The sequence below is a fragment of the Solea solea genome, chromosome 8, assembly GCF_958295425.1.
Source record: "Solea solea chromosome 8, fSolSol10.1, whole genome shotgun sequence".
Classification (NCBI taxonomy): Eukaryota; Metazoa; Chordata; class Actinopteri; order Pleuronectiformes; family Soleidae; genus Solea; species Solea solea.
Window position 1 is genome coordinate 1,836,234 of NC_081141.1, and position 20,855 is coordinate 1,857,088.

Below are 20,855 nucleotides of genomic sequence, written 5' to 3' on the forward strand. Positions count from 1 at the left end.
TGTTACAGCTTTAAATTACTGTAATTGTTTTTTACCCATAATACATTGCAATTTACAGTTACACCTTGTAAAAGGATAGGACAACAAGCTTCTGTAATTTTTTACTGTAGAAATTACAGAAATTTGTTACAGTGTAGGTGGAGTGGAGACAGCCCCCAATCTCCCCACGACAAGACATTTAACCATCGCTATGACTCTCAAGTGGTTAAATTAGGGTATAAGTATTACGTAGATCCGCAAGACATAGATATGTGTATTATGGCTTAAAAATGATGTGATGTCATGCTTTGTTAGTTTCACAGCAGTAAGAAAGTACTGACCCTCTGCATGCTTGCTTCTCTTCTCATTAACTTCTACGACTCTTTCAGAATTATTTGATCATAATCTTACTCCAACTGGTGCCTCTATAATCCTATTTCCATTCAGCCTTGTGACACTTTTGGATTTTGACATTGGCCTCATGTCAAACTCCGTTTGTTGCTGCTTGGATCAGGACCTTGAATATTATCCATGCTCTGTGGACTCTTCTCTTCTGTTTTCATGATAATGCTGTGAGGTTTTAATAGTGAATGAAGTTGTCATATATTAGGAGCATCATTGAGTCGTTACACATGTCAAACGTATAGAAAACAAGTACCTGTTGACACACTGAGGCAAAGTCTGCAATTAGTAATGAGTCAGATAGATAGGTGGTCAGAGACTGAGTGTAAATCATCTCTGTTACCAGACTGGCAGTCAGCCAGTGAGTATTCAGGGGTTGAGAACCTGGTCCTTGTCAAGAGACATAAAATCCTTTGAGGGACATAATATATTATTGGACTCGTATATCACAATAAGCTCCTTGGCTGGTACGATTTCTCTTTGGCAAGATATCTATGTCAGATGGTAGTGACGATGATGAGGATGATGATGAATCATCATCACAGGCCAGAGAAGACATTTTTAAATGTCTTCTCTGTAATCTTCTTTCTGTAGTTTTTTTAACACTAACTGGCACTTTGACTTTGCCTGCGTACTTCCAGGCGACTTTAACAAATCCTCCTTTCAACTTTTTCACCAATTAGCTCACTAATAGCTAACAATCTGTCTCTGTCAGAGTGTGGTCTCATGAAAGCTGCTCTTTTTTTGGACACAAAATTCTCACTTTTCATCTAAGCACATTTATTCCCCCCAAAATCATTAATTTTAGCGTCATGTTTAAGTCTGCCCCTGCAAACTGAACACTGACAGTTATACTTAATAACTATTAAAAAAATAGCATCTTTCTTGGAACGTGTAGAATTCAGCATCTTGTTTCTATCTATATAATGTCATCATTAATAATGTATATAATAATAAGACCAGAAAGATAAGCAAATGTAACCGAAAGAGAAATGCATTGGACCAGTGTCTAGATCCAAAGGAGGGGTTAGGGAAAAGGACACACAAATGTAACTGGAGCCACAAGGTGTGAATAACAAGTTATACTAAAATACAATTAACATATGCAATTAATGCATTAGTGCAACAATTTCCAACAGTGTAACCCTTGTACAAAACCAGTTATATGTTCCTTGGTAACAGTCTCAGGATCCTTATGTTTCTGCAAGTCAGTTTCTCCTCAATTAGTTGTAGTTTGTCAAAATCAAGTCAAGTCAGATGTGGGACACAAAACATCCCATTTCCTTTCTAGCAGGAAGGTGTTGTGTCTGCCACTAGGTGGCATAGTATTGCTGAGTGTGGCCTGACAAGGAGAAGAGAAGAAGAAGAGCAGCAAGATGTTCAAGGCGTGTGAACAGCGAATAAAGTAGCCTGTAAAGAGTAGTCTTGCTTCAGTGATCATTCTACTTCATTCACTTTTACACATAACAGAAGGGAATTGATCTCATGAGAATATCTTTAATTTCTCACTTGTATTTTTAGAAGGTATTAATTTCATGTTTGTCATAAATGAAATGACTCTTCCACAAGCTCCCCTCACAGATTCTTTAAAGACTTTTTCATATATGAATTTTATCATCAGGCAGGGTAGGGCAGTGTGTGAGTGTGTGTGTGTGTGTGTGTGTGTGTGTGTGTGTGAGACTGTCTAATCCATTTCACGCTGGGACTTTTATCTCAGCCCAGCATGTTTCCAGTTATCCTAAAACCACATTCCCACTCTGTGCATCATCAAAATAATTCAAGTTACACTAAAATGTAAACACGCAGAAACTAGAGAAAGCGCTCAGAAAGCCCAAACCTCCACCAAAGCCACTCAGTTTACTACAGTAAGGGTATGGCATAACATTTGTGCCATCAGGAGTGAATGGCACAAACTGTGAATATCAGCAAAACAGGCTCACAAATACCTGTGGCTGATATAAAGCAAATGATTGAGATGTTTCCAAAAAAAACCTTTTAAGAAAGGGTGGGGTTTTTTTGACAAGATACACAGTGATGTGATATACTGTCGGTTTTGGATTGTGTTTTTTCACAAGTATGATTTGGTCATTTGACTACTATTAGCTGGAAAGTGTTGACAATGTTCACAGTAGAAAGTTGAAGACAAAGTTCACCTGCCATGTTAAAGGGAACACAAGCTAGCCAGGAGTCGAACCTAGAATCTTCTGATCCGTAGTCAGACGCGTTATCCATTGTGCCACTAGCCCTGGATTGCTACTTTCTAGTGCACCTCAATTCTGTCAAAAATTACATTTTATCAAGTTTTTGTGGAAAAAGGCATTTGGTGTATCATCCAAAGTTTATCCTGCATTTCTCATTGCCGTGACCCGGATTCAAACCGGGGTTGCTGCGGCCACAACGCAGAGTACTAACCACTATACGATCACGGCTGACTGTTTGTCCTCTTCCCGCTGTGAATATCAGCAAAACAACAGGCTCACAAATACCTGTGGCTGATATGAAGCAATCGATTGAGATGTTTCCAAAAAAGGCCTTTTAAGAAAGGGTGGATGTTTTTTGACAAGATACACAGTGACTTGATATACGATCAGTTTTGGATTGTGGTTTGTCACAAGTATGATTTGGTCATTTGACTACTATTAGCTGGAAAGTGTTGACAATGTTCACAGTAGAAAGTTGAAGACAAAGTTCACCTGCCATGTTAAAGGGAACACAAGCTAGCCAGGAGTCGAACCTAGAATCTTCTGATCCGTAGTCAGACGCGTTATCCATTGTGCCACTAGCCCTGGATTGCTACTTTCTAGTGCACCTCAATTCTGTCAAAAATTACATTTTATCAAGTTTTTGTGGAAAAAGGCATTTGGTGTATCATCCAAAGTTTATCCTGCATTTCTCATTGCCGTGACCCGGATTCAAACCGGGGTTGCTGCGGCCACAACGCAGAGTACTAACCACTATACGATCACGGCTGACTGTTTGTCCTCTTCCCGCTGTGAATATCAGCAAAACAACAGGCTCACAAATACCTGTGGCTGATATGAAGCAATCGATTGAGATGTTTCCACAAAAGCCCTTTTAAGAAAGGGTGGATGTTTTTTGACAAGATACACAGTGACTTGATATACGATCAGTTTTGGATTGTGGTTTGTCACAAGCATGATTTGGTCATTTGACTACTATTAGCTGGAAAGTGTTGACAATGTTCACAGTAGAAAGTTGAAGACAAAGTTCACCTGCCATGTTAGAGGGAACACGAGCTAGCCAGGAGTCGAACCTAGAGTCTTCTGATCCGTAGTCAGACGCGGTATCCATTGCGCCACTAGCCTCGGGTTTCTCCTTTCTTTTCTTAAATGCAATACACTCATCAGCCCTCCACAACGTCTGACAACCGCAACGCAGTTATTTGTGAAATCTAAGCAAACTGCATCCAAGTGTGTAAATGGGGCTTATCTGTGCGACCCTCCGCTACGACATACAGTATGCTCAACTTTCAGTAGATAATAATGACCCTCAAAGCCCTGGAGCCTCCGTCTTTGCAGTGACGATAGCAAACACCAAGAAACTTTGCCTCTTAAAGTGCCACATCACCGCAGGACAGTTCACACTCATTAAAGTCTCTTCCTAAAACGGCTGCTCAGGGATTTCCTCCTTTCTTGCTCCTCAGTGCTAAATGGAAAGCATCATGCTGCAATACAGAGCATAACTATTACCTCCAGTATTGTGGGGATCGCGCTCCATGGCATTGACTGCACCTGTGATTATCACTGCTGCTGGTTAGTGTGTTACAAGGATCGTTTTATAGAAAAGGAAGAACACACACACACACACACACACACACACAGCACTGACTTCCTTTCATTTGGAAGTCAGCCTAAACAAAGAATTAACCCTAACCTTAACCAGTTAATATGTAACTCTAAACTTGTCTAAAATTTAAATCCGAGGCCAAAACTTAACCAGTTTCTCAGAAATTTCATTCTGCCTCATTAGGACCAGGTTTTGGTCTCCACGAGGACAACTGGTCCTGGCAAAGTCAGTGTTTATGCCAGAAAAGGTCCTAAAAAGGACAACAAATTTGAGTTCACGTGCACACACACAAACACAAACCTTTTTTTTATATTCGAGTGAGGACACCTTACATTCCCTGACCCTTTACCCTAACCATCACAACTAAGTGCCAAACCCTAAATCTTACCCTCACCCTAACCGCAAACCAGGTCTTAACCCTGAAAAAAAGCACTTTAAAATGTCCCCACAAAGACTAACAAAAAGTATGTTTTGTTGGACCTCAAACAGATATAAATAAAACACATACACACACACACATGCATCACCATCATGCTGCCAGTCATTATCAGTCAGGCGTCTGCTTAATGAGGGGAGGCTCCACAGGCTCTTGTGGACCATCAGGTCAGCTGACCAGGTGGAGGTGAAGCCTATGAAACATGAATGGAGGTGAATGCATTTTTTACACTTGTAGACACTGTATTCTGTGTCTACAGCTACAAAAATAAATGTACATTTAACATCATCTGTTCAGACTTCAAATTGATTTTCCCAGAGTTTGATGACATGTTATTCACGTAAAGTGATGAGAGAACATTTTAAATGAAGGTTTACTTGATATCCTATTTGAAGGTGAAAGTAGAGATGAGGCGTGCACATCTCCAGAGGGATCGGAGGGTGGAGATCAATTATGTAGTGAGAAATGTGATGGCTGTTTTCTGGACACTCAAATGAAAATCTTTCCCTGCCTGTGTCGATTTTCTGTCTCTATTGACTTTTCTTCAAATACTTCCCAGAGGGACAGACTGATTTTTTCATTCATTTTATATTTGAACATGTCAGAGACAACATTTAAAGAAGACACTTCAACTGATAGATAGTGTATGAGACAGCACAATGAGGGGGAAACAGCAGATGCTGATCTGTAAGGTATCATATTCTCATGTCTCATCAGCATCATTGCCATCTATCATAGGAATTATTCTATAATGGCGTCACAGACATTCATGTTACCCAGAGAATAAATCCTATCGACTTTGACTCATCCCTTGACTTTATCTCTCCCACCACCAGGAGCTTCTTGATATTACTGATTTTAATGCCTTCCTTACAAGGTCTGAGTTTAAAACACATCTTTGAATGGAAAAATAATGACAATCCTCACACTTAATAACTGGACTTTGAGCAACTGAATAAAGAGAGTTCTCTTTAAGTTCTGAACAAGATGGATAAAGTTGCATTCAGCACATTGATATCTACTAAAATAGATATTTTACACTACAGTTTTAAAGAAATTTCAAGTTAAAAGTCCCACATTGGCCCACACTTTTTAAACCGAACATAATGTACATTTTAAGATGTAATAAAAACTACGTTTTCCATAAGTTCTGGACAAGACTAGGTTGTGTTCAGGACATCTATGACAGCTGACAAAGAGAAACAGTGCTCTTTTATTTTGAAAACCGGATGTAGATATCCTTCAGCTTCATTCATAAAGTCATAAGAGGGTTATGAAAAGCTTCCAATTAGAATATACAACATATGTATGTAAAATGTAAAAAATGTGTCAAATGGACCTGGAATAGATGACCTTTTCCACAACAGCAGGTGCAAATGCAGGTGTTACCAACGACAGAATGAGCCAGATGTTCTGTGACTGTGAAGTGTAAGTCTGAAGAAGCTGTTATTTACTGACAATGTTCTGTTATTGTAATACGACACACATATTTCCTGTATTTCCTGGTTGTATTCTAAGGAAGAGATAGGGGAATAATTACATATGATTATTAAAGCAAAAGCATTACAGTGGAACAGTGCCCTATCCCTTTTAGCACAGTACTGTATACAATATTAAAACCTTGTCACTTTCCTGCCAGGTTTCTACAAAAATGGAGCACTTGTCAAGCTGTGCACATTCTCGCCGTTGCATTTAGCACATTCAGAGCAGATCACGTAGGTCATGAAATGAGACGCCTGTTAATTACATCTTAATTACGTCACCCCGGCAGCACAAAGAGCACAGGACATGTCGATGCCATTGACTGGTCTAGGAGGCTAACGGAAAAACAGCTTTTTCAAATCCAGACCTCACTGAAATGGAGCACAACACCACTTGGCCCCGTTTGACTGCGGCGGGATTTAGTTGTTCGTCGTGTAGGAGGACGTGTCACACCGTCAATCCAATCAAAGTAATTCAGCGCGGTTCAAAGGATTATGGGAGCGAGTGTCACAGCTGGGTTTCTCTACGTGGTGTGGTGAATGTGAGAGTGAATGGTTGTTCATCTCTGTGGGGGTTAGGGTTAGGGTGCGATGCACTGGCGACCTGTCAGCTGGGATTGGCTCCAGCAACCCACGGCCCTCGTGTGGAGGATAACTTTTTTTCAGACCTTCTCCTCCCTCACACACACACAAGGTGATATCAATACCATCTAGTTTTTCTGCAGTGTTAAGACTTCTACAGTGTTTTCAATGAAGGAATTCATTTTTGTCCAAGGAATCTTTTTTTTTTTACTAACACTAATGAAAATAGCAGCTTCAGGTTTTATTGCAGGCTTTTGTAGTTGCCTTTTTTTTTTACCTTTTTTTTTTACAATGAAAAGGTCAAGACCAGCCGGATAACACCTTAAAACCATAGATATATATCTGTAGAGACACATAAAGATTGATGAACAAGAGTCGGAACACGTTTCTGTGATACTCCATCATTACAGATACAAGTGGGCTACTTCATTTTATAGTGAGAGACTGTGTGTGTGTGTGTGTGTGCTGAGGTTTGACTGACGAAGGATCGAGGGCAGATGAGGGAAATTCATGGATAATTATTTTTTCTTTAACAAAGGCTGCTTAAATGTCAGAAGGGAGGGGCTGAATATCCTCCAATTAATAACAGGGGCATGGTGTGTGTCTGCAAAACACTTTGATAAATGAAGGACAGGACAGACAACAAGAGGCAGTTAAAGGGCAGGGAGGATGGTGGGAGAGAGGAAGCAATAATAAACAAATCAACAATTTCAGTAATATGTTGTCATGCTTATTAAAGGTGGGGTTGGAGATCCAGCCCCTTTAATTCAGACCTCCGAAGCTACACCTCCAGAGCACAGGAACGTGCAAACGAACACAGATTCACGAGCAGTGCGCAGCATCGCTGACTTTCGGTTCTTTCCGGGGACGCTAGCTTTTATGGACACTTGTTCAAATGACAAACGTGATGCAGAAAAACAACAAATACGCTCAAAAGGTCACAAAGACAAAGTGAACCTACCGGTCCAGTAGAAGCAGAGCCACCGTGGCATCATTTTGCCGCCACCGTTCAAAACGCAGCAGCACCGATGTTCACTCTGGTCTTTTTCATGGCAGTAGCTGAGTTATCGCTGCACCCGTTCAAAGAGCATGAAAAAAAGGACAGAAAAATATGAGAATAATAAAATAAAAAAACTAACTAAACCAAACAAGAGTAAACATATGCACTCTTATGTAAAAATTAAAATAAAGTGTCAATATGCATAACGTATGCAGGAGAGATGACACTATATACAGTATTGAATGAATAATCTGGAGACGGTTGTAATTTGAGTTATTGCACATATATAGGTTATTATACAGATGATTTAAGGAATTGCATTTATTATTGGATGGTGTTTTTACAGGCCTGTCCGCTCCACAGGTGATTGATTTGTTTATTTCTGTGACAAATGCATTCATTAATTGGTTACAATTGGGGTGTGAAGGGGATGTTAAGCAACACAGTTAAAAAATGCTCCAGAAAATAATCTCCCATCCCAACTTTAACCCTTTCGTCTTCTTATGTGTCGTTGAGTTAAAGTTATGATTCATTTTATATCGCAGGATATAAAGTTGCAATAACTGTGCAGAAGAAGTCACAAAAAAGAAATTTTTCTTTTCTTTTCGTTCATAAAAACGAGGCCAAGAGAACTTTGAACTGCGACATATTTCCAATTTTTTAAATAATTCAATCCGACGTTAAACATTTCGAGAACTTTTTGCTCAGGTGTTTTTAAGTATAGTTGATAGTATAGTTTTTTCATCAGATTGCCTGGGTTGTGCTGAAAAAAAGGATTTAAAACACTCTATATGTATATGCTGTACGTTTAAATGTAATATGTTTACACACAGAGCATTTAGCTAAAAGCTTTTCCATTTATATACATACATAACATTATTGTAGGCACATGGGAGTTTTGCCACAGCAGCTCCACAGACAGACAGACAGTCAGACAGACAGTCAGTCAGTGCTCTTTGTGCAGACTTGAGTAGCAGGTGATGAGACTGTGTCTCAGTCTCTCACTGCTCTTAAGATAAAAGTGGTGACGGACGCACATTAGAGTGATTTTTTCTTTTCTACACTAATGGCGTTTGCACCCATGGCTAAAAATACATACAAATTAAAATAAAAAACCACATGTCCAACTACTAAATGTAACCAAATAAGCGACAAAACACAGTAGCCACACTGTGTATCAAAAATAAAATACAGTAGTATTGTATTTTCAAAATACTAAATATACTTTCACACCCCGAGGCAGTTTTTCTCATCTCTCCTGTCACTTGGAGTCTGCTTCATGGGCATTCATGGGTCATGCACCAACCGCCCATTTTGTATTTCATGCATTCATTTATCACATTAAAAGGTCAAATGAAAACAGTTTTGCTAAATGAAATAAAATAATTGTCATAAAAAAAACACATTGGTGTGGATTGGTCTAACCTACGACCTTCTGAGTTGATCAAAATAAGCGGTAAACAAAATGGACACAAGAGCCTGCAGCCGTTCTGAAGATAAGCTGTGTGTTTAGTTCATGTTAAGATGCTTGCCCTTTCAAGCATTCAAGATAATTATTATGCAGTGCTGAAATATTTATTTTGCTCTGTCTTAATTGTCCCGGTGTGTGGAGCATGTAGGCTGTTTTAAATGTGCTAGGAACAGGCCGTGCAGCGTGTTTGTTTGTTTGTTTGTTTGTTTGTGTTTGTGTGTGTGTGTGTGTGTGTGTGAGAGATGGAGCGAGAGTAGCTGTGTCTCAGTCGTCAAAGGCTGACGTTTAAATATATCTGATTTTTAGGATGTTTCGGCTGATTAGGGGTGAAACCAACAGTTAGGTTTCAAGGGGGCGGGAAGACCTGTGATTCAGGACTTCTTTCGACCGTTTTACCCTCCACACGAGGGTCACAGGGGCGCTGGTGCCAATCCCAGCTGACATAGGGCGAAAGGTGGGGTACACCCTGCACGGGTTGCCAATATGTTCTAAGTTACACACCATAGCACTTGCTGAGGGTTCAGTTGTTATAACTTCAACAAAAATACACAACATTGAAGTATTTTAATGAAAAACATAAGGGCATTACTTTACTGATTACTTATTTTGAAAAGTAACTAGTTACTTTACTAATTATGTTACTTATGAAAACCTGGATACGCTGTAGAGCAAAACAGCCTTGAGCCTAATTCTATTCTTTCTGCATATTCCATCATATAAAAGTGAATCAAATAAAACCAAACTTGTTTTATTAGTTTCAATCTTTTAACTTTATGCACATTGCATCAAGCAAAGATTAAATTCAATGAAAGAGTCTCTGACTTGAAGAAAATTGATGAACCTTTAAACCTATTTTCTGCAAATTCCACCATTTTTTAATAAAATAAAGCAAGTTTTTCTTCTGTTAACTTATAGTTCTGCATATTCCGGCATATAAAATTCAACAATTTTTATTTGAAATGAAGTGAAATATCATCCAATAAATATTATTATTTCATTTCACAAAAAGCTGGACTGGGTTTTCACTTTTCGAAATGACAATATTATTTCCTTTTTATTTCTGTGTGGAGGGGGTCTTAAACTGCTCACAAACGTCCACTTCAATGGAAACCACGGCAACGGGCTATGACCCAGGCCTACGTCACAAGTAGGGCTAAAAGTGAGAATTGGGACTGGGCCCTCGTCTGATGTTACCTGGAGAGTTGATAAAGATCACTGTTAAACCTGACATAAAGAGTTCTCCTCCTCATAGTGAAATATAAAGAGGATAATCCACTTCACACTGCACTCAAAAGTATATACAGTGCCACGCATGATTTCTTTTTTTCACGGTGCTCCCTCGGTCTTCTGAGAGCCTTTTTATAGACAGCTGATTGGCCAAGCGTGGCGAAGGCCAGCCTGACGGGGATGTGATGATTTTCCTCAATTGATTTTTAAGACAGAAAATCGCTGCCTCCGACATACCATTATCCTGACTACATGCATTTGATTCTGGGGAAATGACAGCACTGAACAGCTCTGAACAGCACTGGGAGATGTCTTTTCAGAAGATAAGTGAGCACACTGGCACGGTGGAGGTGTCAGCTGGGCAGGTGAATATAGCAGGGAGTGTGGTTCATTAGCACTGAGCCTCCCAGTCAGTGGGGAATGAGTGATTGACACAAATTGATGCGTAATATAATATTTTCTCGCTGCGCAAAAAAACCCCAAATGCTTCAATTAATCCTGCATCTATGTAGTCTGGTGTAATTATCAACATCACACCGATTAAATTTAAATACAGGGCATCCTCACACTGTGACACACAAAGCTTGTTTTTCTTAATGAAGGCGAGAGAGTCATTCACCTCAGCATCGGCAACATTCAAAGCAAGCAGAAGAATATTTTTTTCTTACAGGTTTTCGACCTTTGAATCTGAAACTATGGGGTGGAGAAAAAGGTTAGATGATGGATGATTATTCTGGTTAAAGTATATAAAGTATATAAAATAGACGGAAAATGCTGTGAGAACCTGGTCAGAACATCAGCAGACATCACATCCTCCTTTCCTTTTAAACTACTCTTGAAAACAATTTTATAAATGTGCTTTCCATTAGCTTCAATTAGTCATAAGGAACTTTTTTTATATTATTCTGTTTTTTTTCTGTTGTTATTCCTCTGTAAACTGTAAACGCTGTAGTACATATATCAGGCCTGTATGTCGCCAAAAACCTGGAGAAGACGCTGAGCCGTTCAACACTGACGAATGAACGTAACCAAGGAAAGAGGAGACACACATCATGAAGAAAACAGACAATATTCAAGTATAAGACGAGGAAGACGACAAAGTGACAGCAAATGCAAGCACAACAAAGAGGTGGGATTATGATATCACCTTCTTTCAAGGGTCGTAGGGTTAGGGTTAGGGTTATATTTGTGTGGACTAGAGGAGATTTCTCTAAGAAAGCAAGCTTCAATTGATCTCTATGATATGGCACAGAATATGTCATATAAATGTGGCAACATCGTCACTTCCAGGGAGGCTCAGTGTGTCTGAGAGTCAACGGAGCAGTGGGATGATGGAGTGACGCACGACGATTGGAGGAACCATTTTTGATTGACAGCGTTGTAGAAATATAGGTCGAGTTGATGCTGTGGCTGCTCATAGTGTTCCTGTCACTGGGCCTTTGTTGTTTCCTGTACCATGGACCTTTCAGATTCTGCCAATGTTTTTCCACCCATCCATAAACGAACCTGTCGATCTTTTCTGTGCCTACAACATGCCAATGCCTGCTCCCAGCAGCGGCCAGACTCGCTGATGCGGTCACACCTGGGTAATCTAATGTGTGCTTGACTTTTGTTGTTGATGATGTTGTTGTTTTGACGTGTCTCATTGTACTTTAATTAAAAGGACTGCACCACGGGGCTGATGTTATTCCTTGGGGACGGCAGGTTTTGAAGCGCTTCCTGTGGTGAGAAGCTGCACACCATTCTGTCTCTCTCTTTCTCTGCATCATTACATCCCAGTCAGTGCCTATAGGGCTTTTCTTTATCTCCCACCTTCCTCCTCTGATGTGAAATTGTGGATGCTCCATTACTGGTCTGTCCCACACACACTCAAGACAATTGGATGTCTCCGTTGCCTGGGAACTAAAACTCTCTGTTACGCACTGGATTTGGCGAAGTCCTCTATAGGAGAGGTAATTTACCTTTATTTAATTTTAGGCTTGAGGCCCATACCTCTTATATCTTTTCAAATACCCTCCCTTTGTGTAACAGCAACAATAGAAAAAGCCTGTTTTTGCACATTCCCAATAGGCACCTGTGACGACGGACACATGTTCTCTGTCAGATATGTCGATCACATCATCGATAAATTCCAGGCAGCACCGCTCAGATTTTTTGTTAATGAGTTCTACGAGGCACACAAATGTGTCATCGATCCTCACGTTTATGTGCGGCATACAAAACGACCGCGTGATCAGCTGTAGGGAAGTCTATAAAAGAGAATCCGAGGATGAAGTGTAAATAAGCTCCGGTCACGTTTTACGGCTAATCAATAAAGTGAGAAGTGAAATCCATAATCCAGGATTACAGCCACCTGCTCTCCCTGATGTGAGCCGTCAGTATTCACCGAATCCCTTCTACACCATCCAAATGTAGTTTAAAATAAAATAACAAACACCCAACTAATAAATGTATCAGAATAAAATACAAAATACAGCAGCTACACAGGTATCAAAATAAAATACTGTGCAGTAACAGATGAGGCCCACAATGGATCAGCATACAATCCAAACGGATGATCGGACTACACTGATCATCATTTAATCTACAGTTGAAACTGTCATTGGTGTGTCCACAACCTCTATTCAAGTCTATTAAAAACAAAAACAAAAAAATCAGAACAGTATTACCATCCAATACAACAATCACTGAGAAGCCAATAATCACGACATGAGCACTTGCTGAAGGATTGCGAGCATACACAAGTTCGAAGTCTAGGAGAGATCAATTATTACAACTCCAATCACTAAATGGAGAACAAAAAAATAAATAAATAACTCAAGTGTGGCTCTGAAAGCTAATAAATCCAGGCAAATTAAAGTAGGCACCAAACACCATGACGTCCAATCTGCAGCACAACCTCAGGTATTGTATTCTTCTGTCAAAGTATTTTAAAGTATTAAAAAAAAATAATAATAATAATAATAATAATAATAATACACAAATACATGACAATGAAGTATTTTGATACACAATATGAAAGTATTTCTCATAAAATAGAAGTGGAAAAATAATATTTTGTATTTGAAATATACGTGTTTACTTTAGATACTTGAAAGGATGTGTTCTGAATGAATTTGCCTTTCTCTCTCCAAGCGCGGTGTGAGTGATTCAGAAGCTTGTCTCACTAAGAACCTCACACTGCTGCAACTCAGGTCGTCTTCACTTTAGTGAAAACGAACCCAACCGAACCCTTGGAATAACGGATTCTGCTGCATCGAGACTTACTGTAGGAGAAGACAAGACAAGCGAAGAACACGAAAGCTCGCTCGTCTATTGGTTAATGCAGGGCAACTTCTGTTTTCCGCCATATAAGAGCTTTTCTGGAACATGAATAAAAAAATAAACAAAAACGCATCATTTGATATGAACGCAAGAGCCGCATGAAACTAGGCAAAGAGTCTGAAAGGTTTGAGTGTGGGTCACATGTGGCTCCCTGTGCAAGAGAGAGACAGAGAGAAATATTCTTGCAAGCGGTCCAAAGGTAAAGAAGAAAAAAAAAAGTGTTTCTGTCACATATGATTTCATTTCACCGGGTCAACAACTTTCCTCTGGTTCTGTGACAGTCACAGGTCTGAGCTGGAGGAGGTGAAAAGGTGATGAAATGTGAGACACAGACCACAGTGGAGGTGAGGAATTAGAATCTCACGCCACCACAGAGCAAGCAACAATTCCCTGTTAGTGTCTTACATCATGAAATGGGCAATTGCTGTTGCAGCTTTGGCAGAATAATCATAACGAATTACTTATTGTGATTCACTCTCGTCCTGACCCTGGTCCTTCTGTCCTCCCCGGCATGTCAAATCTAACGACCCGTACTCCAGTCTTTGACCTTGTTCCATATTGCTTCAGTGGAGTCAGATTTTAACAGCCCTGTCTACACATTCACAGCCCAACTCAGCTTTGTAATTCCAGTAAAAGTGTTGGATCAGTACGGTATTTATATTTATACAATCGTATCTCCTTTACTGACTTGGACGGAAGCCCATCTTCATCATCCTCTGCCAAAGTTCCTCCCTGTGCCTGGACATTAAAGGCATCATTAATCCAGAACTAACCAGAGCATAGAGTCAAAGTAACCTGACCAAAATGTGTTCAAGGCAGCATTTGTTTAGAAAGTAACTTCGGAGTTAACAAGTACAGATGGAGAGAATTAGGATGAGTGAGGAGCAGAGAGCGCAGAGACAGACAAATACAGTCATTTGTTAAAACTCATCATCTCCAATCAGTGACCAGACGGGAAAGAAATTAATCAAAAGGTCCTGGAGAGTTTCAACAAACGGGAGCTTCTGCCGGAGAGATAAATGATTTTCATTTGTTAGGCATGGCTGCATGCTTACATTAACATACATGCAAATGTGTGTGTGTGTGTGTGTGTGTGTGTGTGTGTGTGTTTATGCACACACAACGGTTTTAATATAATATATTTAAATATAATTCATGCACATATATAATACATACGTATATTGTCATTTCAGTTTTAATGCCATAATCATACATCATACTGAAGTGCTTGTCTTTGGGGGGGGGGGGGGGCAGCACACGTTTCACACCACACACACACACACACACACACACACACACACACACACACACACACCACACACACACACACACACACTCACTCAAATAAAAGAGCCAATATTATGCTGATTTTATCCTCCTTTACACAAGCAAACAGTTCATTACTCATCTTGTTTTAACTTTTCAACTCCTTGTCCTCTACACATTAAATCTGCCCTTCACATCACCCAGTCTATATTACAAGGGCCTGTTGTGAAGCTAGAGGTACAGAGGGATTCAGACTGTTGCCCCCAAATTATCTAACACTCACTCTTTATTCTCACTGTCAATTAAACAGAAACAATTGTTTTGTTTTTATATTCTGAAAGGCTTTGCTGGTTTACCTCTTCATCTTATGTGCGTTTTATTTGACTACTTTACTCTATGATTTATTCAATTTACTTTTTTTAATTGCATTAATGTCATAGTTAACTCGCAATTAATCACACATTTATAACTATTCTAAACGTCCCTTGATTTCTTTTTGTCCCATTATTTTTCTCATTTTAATGCTCTTATCAACATAGAAAAGTGGATCGGCTTGCTTTGTGCAAATATGATGACACCGGAAAAGTTATGCCCTAACAGTATCATGGCTAGCCGGCAACGGAGCTCGAAAGTTTGGGAGCATTTTACCAAAATGCTGCTACTAGCTGCAAAGTTCATTAAAAGTTGAATGAGCTATCATCTTAATTGTCTTTATTTTAGTTAGCACACACCTTAAACACTTCAAGCTGGAAGCTAATGATGGTTATATAAGTGCAGCTGCATGCTGGTGCGATAAGCTGCAATTAACGCATGATCCAATGAGTCGACTGATCGCAAAAATAATCGGTGACTATTCGATTATTGAAATAATCGGATGTGGCAGACCTTCAGAAGTAACGTTACTAGTTGTTGCAACGGCAGGTGAAAAAAACTACAGTTTGCTAGGCCAAAAAGAACGTTAATCTTGCGATAAAAAAAAATTACGCCGCTAAAATGGGTTTGTGATAACGCCATTAATAACTGACAGCACTAAAGAAAATATAAAAAAATATATTAGTAAGTCATAATTATGAGAACGTAGGTCATAAATATGATTTAGTATCTCATAATTATGACTTAGTATCTCATAAATATGATTTAGTATCTCATAATTATGACTTAGTATCTCTTAAATTTTGCTTACCACAGGGAAAACTGCAACAAATACAAAAGTACCTGTTGAATGACAAGGTTGCAGGACTTCTCAGTATTGGAGCCTTGTTTTTACTGCCATCTAGTGGGCAGCTGTTAATGATTGTCGTCAGCTCATCCGCTCCACTCTAATTTCACACAATTCCTTTCCACAAAGTAGGACTAATGGACCCACGCTCAGCTACCAACCTCCGTTTCATCAGATTTTATCACTGCTTGGCAGGAAAATAATGTACCATCATTCCAGGCTGTAATTGTTATAGCATTCTTTCCCACTTTGCAAAAGATTAAATGTGTGTACTTTCATATACAACAGATAGAGAAACAGCAACGCATCAGTTCCCTCAAAGATGAGCATCAGATCTCCCCACTTGTGTATGAATTTATAGAGAGGCAGGAAGCTCCAAGACACTAATTCCACTTTCATTAATCCATTTTACTGAGTCACAGCTGAGTGTTCTTCTCCAACCTCAGGCAACTACTGCTGTGTCTGATCCTGCAGGATTACAACAAGCACTGCTCGAGTGAAGCAGCCGTGTGCGCGCAAGAAAAACACTCAAATATGTTCCAGCACTTGCTCTGGTGGAAGAACAGATCCAACAGTCAGAGAGGCAATCATACTTCTCATTACAATAAACACCAAACAGCCGCCACATTACAGCTGCTTTTACTGCTGCAGCACATTTGTTTATACTCGAGCCATAAAGATGTGGAGAATAACTGAAAAAACTAAGTTTGACACCACACAATCGGTGATATGGGCACTTATCTTCATCTTCTTCTTCATCATCGTCATCTTTCAAAACAGGACCCAGATAATCACAGATTAGCCACAGCATTAAAGACAACTGGTTTTAATGTAGGGGCTGATCACTGTTATTTAATTTATTTTTACAAATCATATGATTATGCACTCACTAATAATAATAATAATAATAATAATAATAATAATAATAATAATGACACACACAGATTTGCACAGCTATTATTGTTGAGATACTGCACTTTCATTCCATGACTACCTCTCCAAAGCTTTATCGCTAACCTGGGTGATAACCTCTGAACTCCTAACCCTAACTTTAACTGAACCATAATTCCCACCTTAATTCTAACTATTCACACATTATTAATGAATGGCTAAATGAATCATGAATCAGGTTATGTTCTGCTTTCTTTGCAACATATAACAGAGGAAGAGTTGACTTTGATTCCTGATAACCTGTTAAATCATGACTCCTTGCTGCCATGTCATATTCCTCCTGAAAGCCTGAGGATAATCTCATGTTTGTATGCAGCGCCACAGGGACTCCTGCTGCCGTGCCCAAGTTGTCGAATGCACAGATCTCGGAGCATAAAACTCTCCACTGAGAATGTAAGTGTCGTGTATTGTCATTAGGATGTGCTCTTGCACTCTTCTTTTTGACTCCTTCTCGCCCTGTGTTTTTTTTAGATATACAGTCATTTACTTTTGAAATAAATTGATGAAACATGACAATTTAATTTCCCTTTTGGGCATTGATAAAGTTAAGAGCCTTAAATGCGTGCAGTGCGTAACTTCTGGCGATCGTTGTTGTTATTGTTCTGCCTCTAATTTGTCTTTTTGAACACTAACAATGTGTAATTGACAAGAATTTGTCGCTATTGTGGCAGCAGGGATTTTGTACCCTCGCTCTGTCCTCCAGCTGCATGACCTCTTCTTTCAATTTTTACTCCTTCTTGTCTCTCTTTTTTCTTTTTGTCATCTCGTGCCTCACCTCTTCAAACCCCCTCCCCCAGCCCTTCAATCTCCTTTTGCTTTCCATGTCGTTATAAATAGTTTGAACGTCCTGTCACTCTGCCCATGCCTCCATTTCCTTCCCTGTCTTCTTTCATCTTCTCCTTGTGCATGTGTTATACGTCCTTGACTAAGAGCCGAGCAGAGCACAGACAAACATGTACACATTGTCTAAATGCCAATCAACTGTTGCTGTTATGGCTTTGCTAATATGGATTAAAACATCAGTAGTTGAAATCAATGAGCCACTCAAATCAATAATCAATTCTAATCTAAGTAATAAGTACCATCATATTCATACACATGTTAATTAGGGCATGAACACCGAGGTTCAGTGGATTTTGCCTCCACTAATATTATTATTTTTCTCCCCAAACGGCCATATTTTTGGCAAATTGCACGAAATATGCAAGAAAGTTCATAAAAACATTGTTTACAGAAACAAACTCTGATGCACTCTTTTAAACTATTAAGTTCAACTCTTTAAAGTACATGCACATGCTGACATATCTAGGTCTCAAGCCTTCATCAAACAGATCTTATAGTATAAGAGGGCATCTTATCGTGGTGTTCCTACCAATTAAAATCTACCACATGTGGCCGCAGTAACAAAGTAATGGTTATACAATCATCCTCATTTCCATGCTCATGTCTGCCACCTCTCTCATTCACAATTCAGTTTAATTGTGTGAGGAACTTGCACTTGCAGTGCAGAAGCTGTTGTCCTGCATCCTTCGTCTGAAAACAGGCTTTGCTGAGGAACGCTATAAGACTGGACTGATGGATCCAATGATCCAATCCACAATCTTATCATATTTATTGTTTGTATTTACATATATTATTAAACACAATTCATTTCTATTTGATTCTATTCTGCGCATCTTTTCTCAGACTATGAATTAGCTCCTGGAGAAGATGAAGAAAGCTGAGCATGAGTCTGAACCAGAAGAGGACGACTGTCCCTGACTTTGACGCTTACTGTGAGGACGGACCCGGTGACTGTAATGAATGTGCATTTGAAGAGGGAATTTAATTTTTCTTCAGAAGGACGCAACAATTTAGCCTTTTAATGCCGACCTTGTGATTAAGGAGGCAAATGGGCAAAAGCTTCTAGTGCTTCTCTGTGTGTATGTTCCACACTTTTCCCTTCCTTGTATTCTTAAAAGCTAAGACCCTTATTTACGATGAGAGGAAGGCCTTCATTAAGCTCTACTCAGGAACGAGTCTCTTCTCGTTAATACCTATTGAAGTGTTACACTAAGATATGCTTCACATATTCACACTGGTGAATGTAATGTTTTGTTCACCAGGAGAGTAAATATTTAATTAATTAATAAGAACATAATGAATATCCTGGTGAGAATGTGTCGTAACCAAAACCGGTCAGTCTTATTTTTATTTCTTATTTTATTAATTGAAGGCATTTGTGTGTGAAATGAAAAAAAAGTCGAAATTATGAGATTAAAAGTATATGGGGGTGGGGGGGGGGGGGCTTGAGTGTAGTCATATTTCCATGGTTTGCAAAAAATACAGTTAAAATACAGTTTCATCGTTGCATAATCCAATTTCCATAATCCAAAATACAAAATTTAAATGGCTCTGTGTTGGTGTGGACGGTTGAGTCTGTAATTCATGTCATTAGTATCACAGTCATAACTTCATACACAAAGCTGTGTCATTCACACATTATTTTGTTTTTGGTTTCCTTTATAATGTTTATAATAACAACACAAGTTTCAATGTGCGTCACATTAGCATTAAAACAACAATACTGAGCTGAATGCAGAAATAATGTAGCCACACAACGTTATGAAGCACAGTGAATTATTAAAAGACAGCGTCCAGCATGAAAAAACATTTTTTTAATCCCTGTATGAGACTTCGAATGAATACTAATAACTTTAATACTAACATTAAAGTTAATAAAAACTCACCCATAAGAAGATAGAAGGTTCATACGCGGTTCGCGGTGCTGTATCTTCATCGCTGGCGTCACGTCGTCGTCTCAGAAGTAACTTCTGCGTCTGTTTGCCTCGAGGTGTCCAGTTATTCTCGGGTCCTGCCACTCTCTTTTGGCCGCTAAATACTTCTTTTGTGTTTAAACTCTGGAGAAGTTTACTAGTGGAGCTACTTTAAATGCTAATGCGTACGAATAAAGTCCGCTAACGTGTTAGCATAAAGTCCGCTAGCAGAAGTGAGATTGGCGTTGGCATGACCTTCGTTAAGAAGGACAGACAAGTAAATACTTGCGCTGTAACAGCGACAATTTAGTTCTTCTGCGGTTTGTTTGTCCTTGTCCAGTTTCGTTCAACGGTGGAAACACGTGCAACTTCTGAAGTAGCGCAGCTGCAGCTGCTGCATATTAATTAGCCATGTGTTTCGTCTGTGAGGCGCAGCTGATTGGCCGAAAAAATCAACAATTAAAGCACTGGAATGTGATAACGACACTAATTCACCTACAAAGTGTATGGTTTTAATAGCCACAATATTTGGCTTCTTCGAAACTTCAACTTCAACCTCAAAAATCTCCTTTTCTTTGTGGTTTTTTTTGGCTTTGCGCTGGGACGACTTGTTTCTTATTCTGCTAATTTTGCAGTGGCGGGTCACTTTCCTCCTCCATCTGATAACATATACGTAATAACACCACTTATGGTCTATATATATATATATATAGACCATAAGTGGTGTTATTACTTATATGTTATATATATATATATATATATATATATATATATATATATATATATATAGATAGATAGATATATATATGTATGTAAAACTAAATATTAAAAATATGAAACAGGTCATCAGACTTGAACTGCTTGAGTGCTGAAAAGGGTTAAGTCACAATCTATAAATAAAGTTGTTTTATGATCTTATAATGAGCCACAAGATCCTTCAAACGTAGCAAGCCA

At 39.1% G+C, this 20,855-nt stretch overlaps 2 non-coding genes across 2 annotated transcripts; both read right to left on the reverse strand.

Moving 5' to 3' along the window:
- Positions 1–2,738: 2,738 nt before the first annotated feature.
- Positions 2,739–2,810, reverse strand: trnah-gug (transfer RNA histidin (anticodon GUG)). The gene has a single exon. It is a non-coding gene; the product is annotated as a tRNA-His (tRNA).
- A 468-nt stretch (positions 2,811–3,278) lies between these two features.
- On the reverse strand, positions 3,279–3,350 carry trnah-gug (transfer RNA histidin (anticodon GUG)). Its single transcript has one exon. It is a non-coding gene; the product is annotated as a tRNA-His (tRNA).
- Positions 3,351–20,855: the final 17,505 nt, after the last annotated feature.